Here is an 8,125-nt window from a genome sequence, read left to right as displayed (position 1 = left end):
CCCCAGCCCCAGATGGTGCCTTCTTCATCTCTGACCAACACCCAGCACAGGACCTGGCCTGTAACTGGTGCTCAACTAACATTTTTTAAATGAAAGGAAGAAAGGGATGTGTGGGTCAAATTGTAATATTTCCAGAATATCTCGCCTGGCTTTGGTACATCTGCATATCCTCAGGGGTGGAGAGAAGTTCATCTCCATGTGAGTGGGTAATTACCGGGCCCACCGAGGGCGTGTCTGAACCTGGGAGGTTAAGGGGAGGGGCCTGCTTGCTTGCTGGCTTGCTTGCTTCTTCCGGAGCAGGGGAGACAGCGCCGAACTGCAGTTTGTAAGCAATAAACAGGTTTTAAACTTTATTTCTCACTTTGACTGATTTCGGTTTTTAGAGGTATTTTGCCCCGGGATTTTGTCTCCTTGGACTTACAGAATGGAAGGAGGGAAGAAGGCCAAATTCATCCCATATGTGCACTACTGAATGTCTATAGATAAATCAACCCACGTTGATTTGGAAACCCAAATTCTATGGGAAGTAAGTACCCTGGGGGAAAGTCAAGATTTCAGGGAATCTTGTGAGAAACGGTTACAAGCTTACATGAAATGCACAGTCATTCTGTGATGATTCAGTGCACAGCCACACCCACCCACAAGTGTGCACACACACACTCACAGAAATGTGCCCTGTAGGTTGGCTGTTCTAGAGACCATGACCCAAGGTGGGGTGACCAAGCCATTCTTGCTCCCTTCTGGTGGGGATTCAGTTACAAAGGGGGCACAACAACCCCAAGGGCTCCTCCGAGCTTCTTCAGAACAATGCTTATCAGTCACTGATTGTTAATATGACCCAAAGGGTCCCAGCTGGCCTGGGATACACTTCTTGCCACCCAGGTTCTCCCATTTCCAGCTCTGCAGCAGGTGGCTGATTAGACTATAATCACGTCAACTCGGAATTTCCCCAGACAATAGGACAGCTTTTCCGCTTGCACATTTCAATCAACAGAAGCAGGGGTGGTTCCCAGGCAGATGTTTCCTGTTGCTGTCTGTGTCCTGAGGGGGTCCTATTAAAGCTGTATTGTTAGACCAGGCTTCCATGAAGGCTTTTATTCCTGGACAGGAATGATGGGCACCAGGGAAGGGAGCTGTAATGTCAGATCCCAGTAGGAGAGAATTGTGCAGTCTATAGTGTCTTCCATGTGCTTGCATATGAGACCAAGATAGGTCCTTGTAAGGGTGCCTGGTGAAGAGCACGGCATGTTGGAGTCACACCCATGGACTCCAATCCCACCTTCAACGCTTACTAGCTGAGCAACTGTGAGATAATAGAAAATCCATGGATTCTATACTTTGAAACATTTATTTGTATTTGAGATAATAGAAAATACGTGTCTCTGCCCCCGGTTCCTGGCACCTGAAGGGCTCCTTAAACCTCTGTAATTGCCTAAGTGATAAGTGGACTAGGAGCATCTTTTGTTCTAATGGGGCGCCTTGGGGTGGGCTTCTGGATGGGGGCTGGTCACCAGAAAGACGGGGCCATGATTAGAAGCTTGAAATTTTCAGCCCTGCGCCCCACTTCTTTAGAGATGGCAGATGATAGAATCTGGACCTGAGTACCACCTTTCCAAAAAGCCCACCCACCATCTCAGAGAGACCTAGGTGTCAACCTCCCTACGTTACAAGCATCCTCCAGAGGACACGTCAGCAAGCCACAAGCCCACCTTTCCCCTGACCCTTCCCCACAAAGAGCCCGCCAAAACCCTGGCCATAAAAAGCCTCTTGAGCTGTTAGAGACCCTCTTTCCTTTGTTCTGCTGGCCAGGACAGAGGGGGCCCTCTCAGGTTCAGCAATAAACCTGCTTGGACTGCTGAGTTCACATCCCCTCTTCTTTCAGGAGAGGGTTTGGAAATGGCATTAATGATAGGTCATGCCTACATGAGGAAGCCTCCTGATAAAATCCAAATACCGTGGGGTTTCTGGAACTTCCAGGCTGGTGGTCATATTCATGTAATGAGGTGACACACCCCAACTCCATGGGCACAGAAGCTTCTGTGCTCGGGACCCTCCCAGATCACATTGACCTATGTGTCTCTTCACCTGTACCCTTTATCATATGCTGTAATAAGCTGGTAAACGTGTTTTCCTGAGTTCTGTGAGGCACGCCAGCAAATTAATCTAACCCAAGGAACCTCCCATCGGGAGCCAAGTCTGACAGACGGTGTGGGTAACCTGCAGACCTACTATCTGTGATTGAAGTAACGGGGTGGGAACAGTCTTGTGGGACTGAGCACTTAACCGGTAGGACCTGATACCATTCCAGGTAAATAGTATCAGGATTGAGTTAAACTGTAGGACACACAAAAGCTGTCATGGAAAACCGCTTGGTACGGGGGAAAACCAATGCCTATTTGGTGACCAAAGTGAAGTGTTCTGTGTGAGTAAAAAAGGGAGACACACAGGAGGGTAAGACTCGGTTTTTCTAGCCCAGTGACTTTGGAAGAGCTACTCCAGCTCTCTGGGTCACAGTGCCCTCATTTGTAAAATAGAAGTACTAGTATGACGTACCTCATAGGTAACCTGGTGTATTGTTGACAAGTTCAGGCAGTTCTTGTTGAAACGAATTGGAATCCTAGAAAAAGCAGTGATTAGGGAGGTGATAGAGTGATTTGATTTGTGACATAAGAATTGACTGGCTGACTTTAAACCTAAGCTAGTTTGTCTTAGAAGGGTGTGGAGCTTTGAAAAAAATAACATAAACTTGCTTCTATCCTGCTACTTCCTGTGACAACTCCTGCGCACTCAGGAATGCCAAGCACAGTACCGCTTCCTCTGTCCCCTGGAGTTCGGGCTCTGTGGTTTGAATGGGCATGGTCAGGAAGTTCCTGGCTCAGGATGGTGGTCACGAGTTTTCCAGTGTTTTTCTAAGAACATTGCTGAGGAAGGGTAATGGGAAAACTCTTCAGGTTTCTAGAGAAGCCTGGCATTTAATAGTGTCAGATTTGAGACAATAACCCTGAATTTAGCATCTTGGTCCCAAGAGTCAGAGACTGTATGTATGACTTTGGATTCGCTTCATAATCTCTCCAAACCACTGTGTAATGGACACTTTGAGCTGTTTGTCTACATCACTTCCCCCTTCCTCACCAAGAGCGCTCACATTTTCCCGTGGGGAACTCCACGCCCACCACCTTCAGCTCTGCTGTTTCCAGTGGAATTGATCCCACCCCCAGCTGTAGGGCAGGCCCTGATTGGCTTAAACCAATGAGAATATACTTTCTGCTGTCCACTGGGATTGGCTGAGGGATAGGCCTCTCACCAATGAGGAGAGGTTTCTGAGGTTACTAGAACAGATAAGCACCCCCTGCCCTCCAGGGCACTGCCCTCTGCTCTCCTTCTCTGCCAGACTTTCGGGACACTTGTGGAGGATGTGAGGCTATGAGAATTGGAGGTCACTGTGAGTCAACCTGAGAATGAAGCAAACAAGGCAACAGAGAGAATCATCCAGAAATGAAGCTAGAGCTTTACTGACAGCATGAACCAATGGATCAAACCTGAATGAGAACGTCCCATGACAATTCAGTTATTTGAAGCAACAATCTTCCCATCCCCAATCTCTTTCTTCCTTAAACTAGTGTAGATTTGATTTTTCTGTTGCTTGCAACCAAAATATTCCTAACTAGAACACTCTGTTTTCTCTGTCCTCTCCAAACTTCTGGAAGAATGAAACAATAATAAGGTATGTGAAAATAATATATAGACCGTAAAGCACTATACCAAGTAGATGTGATGAAAATCAAAACAATTACATTCACTGCCTCAAGGATTTCCTAACCCAGAATAATCCAATTTGCAGCAGTTGTGGAATATCTCCTTCCCTTCCTCTGAAATATATCAGTTTCATTATGTTGAAATTATTAGATCATGCATTGATAATGGTGCTTAATGGGGCTAACAGTATTATTCTCCTGTAAACAGAAATGTATATAATTAATAAGTGTTAAGGCTCCTTGAATTCACTGGTGCTGATTACACCCCAGTCCTCATCAGTGGGGGTCCAATCTGAGTAGTCAGAGTGAAAACAGACATCCAGTCCCCAAGGAGGGAAATACGAGGCTTCTGAAGCATCTGCACTGACTGCCAGTTGGCAACCCTTGTTTGGAGAAGGGAGCCCGAGGCTGTGTTCCAGCTCCACCCATCAATCTCTCTGTGACCTCAGATGGGTCATTTAACCTCTGTGGGGCTGTTTCCCCATCTATAAAATGAGGACACTGGACTTACTAAAGACTCTTACCTTTTAGGGAGCACCTATGAAAAGCCTGCTGAAAATTCTGGGTCTCTCCCAGAGAATTGTGCATCTACATTTTATATACGGAATAGCGTATGTATTATTGCAATGGGCCCATAGAAAACTCCATTTGCATTTCCCTTTTTTTATCAAGCCAAACCAGCAAGTAAGAAATCCAGATTAAATGACCTTGAAGTGACCTGCCGCGGGTTCCATTTACAAAGAGACACAAGGAGGTGGAGGGGGATGGAGGAAGGTCAGACTTGAGGAGGAAGATAAAGAATTCAGTTTGGGATGTGCTGACCTTGAGAGTTATCTTATGATGGAATATAGAGGCAAGAAATGCAGGGAAAAGGTTTGGGCCAGAGCTAGACTGGAGAACCACCATGATATGAGAGATATGTGGAAGGAATCATCTCAGAACACAAACCTGATCGTCTCAAACTTCCTTGCCATCCGTGAAATAATTCAGAGTCTTCTCACAGCTCTTAGGATAAAGTTATCATCTGCTTTGATTTTCATATTCCAGCCCCTCACCACCAGCTTCCTCTTGTACCACTTACTCTATTGCTCTCTACACCTAGGCCATGCTCCTCCCTCCTCAAGGCCCTGGTGGTACTGGTCAGTCTCCCCTCTCCATCCTCTAGAGCTCACATTCTAATCTATTACCTCTGTTGACCTCTCTCCAGGAGGTCAAGCCTGGTAATGTCAGAAAATTAGAAAACTCACCCATTTTACAGGTGAGCATAGTATCTGCTCAAAGAGGGATGGCATATTTCTTCTAAGGTCACACCCCTAGCATAGTGGCAGAATCAGAAATCAGAGCAGGGTCTTCCAGCAGATGGTACCCTGTTCACACCACTCAGGACACCAGACGCCTACCACTGGTTGGCTCTCCATTCTCTAACAAGAAAGGATGGACAGAGAGAGAGAAAAAAAACCCCAAGACACTCAAAGAGCTGATTCTGCAGGGCTTATTAAATCAGTCTGGACACAAGCCTGCCCCATGGCTTTCCTTTGTCCCTTCCTCCCACCTTTTCTTTCTACTTTCCCGAGGCACTTGATTAATCCATCAGGTTTAACCTCTCTTTAACTTCCTGATTAGTTACATTTATAAACTCCATTTGTTTTGCCTTCTCATCAAGACGAACCAACACCCCCAGAAAAAAATAGGCCAATTTTCAGTGCTACTGATTTACTGCAATTTCTGAAAATCAGACCTAACCGAGGAGAGACAGGACTAGAATTTCAATTTCTCCCTGTTCACACTGCAGGCATCTGTGCTGAGTGGGCAAGAAGTGTAACAGAGAAGAAAACTCACTAATGGCAGGATCCTGGATTTGACCAAGGTGGCAAAATACCAAGTCCGTTAACATAAAGCAGATAAATAAATGCTGCGATTTTCATCTCTTGGCTGAGTAACAAAGCTACAATGTACGGTCGCAGAACTGAAGGTAAAAGGTCATATGTTTTTGTTGGCAAAGTGACATAATCAAAATGATACTATTGGTTTCTCTGCTTCCATTTCCCTCCTTACAGTCTATAGGTTATATAGCAGTTGGAGGGGATATTTTAAAAATAAGTGAATTTTTATTTTGACAAAAATGGTATATATACATAGTTAAAAGCCAAATTTTACTATAAAAATTTTATAACAAAATTTCAGCAGTCCCTTTTGCTTCCTCGTACAATGTTAACTCTCAGTCCTGCCCCACTGAGGCACCACATTCAATATTTTGGGCTCGCTTTTCTGGTATCTCCATATTTTAAGTAACATTTTAATACTGCTATTTATTGGGTTCTCAGCTGTAAATATTATCTATTATATTTCTATTATGAAAGATAAGAATTTAATTCTCTTTAATTCTCTTATATCATGACCCCAGTCATATACTCTTCCTCTCCCTCATTCCCTCTCTCTAAAATGTTTATTTAAATTATATATCATATAAGAAGTATATATAATATATAAAATATAAATAATGTATTATACAACATATAAAACATTGCTTAATATGTCAAAATATATAGTGTATTTAATTATATATATATATAACATGTCATGACATATTTATAAGTTAAAAAAACTAGAAAGCTAATTGGAATGTTTGTTCAGTAGCAGGATTTTTCAACCAGTGGACTTTACATAAGGTGACCAGATAGGAATCTGTCTCATCTTCTTGATGGCAGAGGTGGGGGTGGTTTCACCCAAAATTCAGCACCAAAGAGCCTGGTGAGTTGTTGACTCTCAGTAATTATTTACTAAGTGAAGTTAATTCCTGTATCATCTATATTAGTAAAAAATTGAAGCTTTAAAGCCTCTTTTCTAACTTTTTATTACAAATTTCAAAGTACATAAAAGAAGAATATCATGAATCCCATGTACCCTCATCTTTGGCCAAGCCTGTTTTATTTATCCTACCCTCTGGAGGATGTTAAAGTAAATCCCTCACATCAGGTCACTTCCTCTGGAAAGAGGAAGTCCTTCTTCACACCTTGCCTTCACACAAGGGAGGAATGTCTGTGGTTGGAACTCACCATTGCGGTGATCACCACTCCCAAGTTACCCCCGGCTCCAGGAGAAGCTCTTAGTCTCCCTTTCTATGCCAGGCCAGTCCCATTAATGGCTTTGGGCTCAACCCAGGGAATATTCCTTGGACTATTTGCCCTAAGGAAATTATAACTAGTTTTAGCAAAACCAGGTGTTGCCCCTTGAGGAATGAGAACAAAGGCAACCCTGCCCCCAGGACTCTAGGAGTCTCTATTGTCCTTGGGAAAACCTATGGCGTCATAGCACCAGGCAAGCAGATGTTGCAAACAAAACTCCCAAGAGGAAACAAACCAAACTTTGTGAAGTTTAATCTGCAGTAACACCTTGCACAATGCACTAGACCTCTCCCATCACCACAGCAACCCACATCCCATAATAAGTGGTAAGTCATTGTCAAGAGACACAAAAGAATCAAGCCTGAAAATACTGACTTCACTCCCGATCATTCTGAATTTCTTAATGCTTTCTTCTTACAGGTTCTTGGCATCTTGTGAGCCATGACATCTACCTGTTGGTATCTAGAAATAACTCCATACGAATCAGGATACTCCTAATACCTGGCATTAGGCTGACACACACCCATATTTTCCCGTATCCTGCACACAGTAGTATTGCATGAATCTTAGGGATTTCAGCTTGAACTTTACAACCTGCTAACAGCAGTCAACGTGCAAGGCACAGTTTCTAAACCAGTGCTTCTCAAATTACCCATTATGAAAGACTAACTCTCTTTCCCAATCCTTCATAAACCAATACTTGTGGTCTATAGTCTGTTCAGCAAGATAATTTCTACTTATCACACACTTGGATGTTGTAGCTATGTTAAACTGCTCTGTAAGTATTTAAATGCTTACCCTTGATTTCTGTGCTTATCTCATTGTGACATAACAAACAGTTCATGAACCAGCATAGCCTCTATTAACATTTTCTGCCACTTGTGGATGGAGCAGGCATCCATCATGTCCATGCTGTTCCTACATCTATTCCCTCCCCTCACTCCTTCCCAGCAGCTCCTAATTCCCTTCTGGGGACCCATGCTGCTCTGGGGAAGATGACAACACCCCTGGCTACAGGCACGTGACACATGACCTAGGAGAAGCCCATCAGTGGATTTCATCTGTCTGACCTTAGTGGTTGATTCCAGAGTTGGCACAGACTGGTCTGACTGGCCAATTGGAGTCAATCTCAAGACATTTCCTTGGAATGTTGTGGGGGAAATATTCTCTTCCCCTGGATTTGTGGAGTGTGGGTGTGAGACCTGGTTCTGCAGCAGCTAATTTTGCTGCCATCAGGCAAGCCCC

At 44.0% G+C, this 8,125-nt stretch overlaps 1 long non-coding RNA gene across 1 annotated transcript; it reads left to right on the top strand.

The window, feature by feature from the left end:
- The first annotated feature begins 361 nt into the window (after positions 1-361).
- LOC118934207 (uncharacterized) lies at positions 362-7,914 on the top strand. Its single transcript, XR_005033372.2, has 4 exons — positions 362-526; positions 5,548-5,727; positions 6,393-6,506; positions 7,301-7,914. It is a non-coding gene; the product is annotated as an uncharacterized LOC118934207 (long non-coding RNA).
- Positions 7,915-8,125: the final 211 nt, after the last annotated feature.

This window comes from Manis pentadactyla, chromosome 14 (assembly GCF_030020395.1).
Source record: "Manis pentadactyla isolate mManPen7 chromosome 14, mManPen7.hap1, whole genome shotgun sequence".
Taxonomy (NCBI): domain Eukaryota; kingdom Metazoa; phylum Chordata; class Mammalia; order Pholidota; family Manidae; genus Manis; species Manis pentadactyla.
The sequence above is the reverse complement of the archived record's forward strand: the minus strand, read 5'-3'. Positions and strand labels throughout refer to the sequence as shown.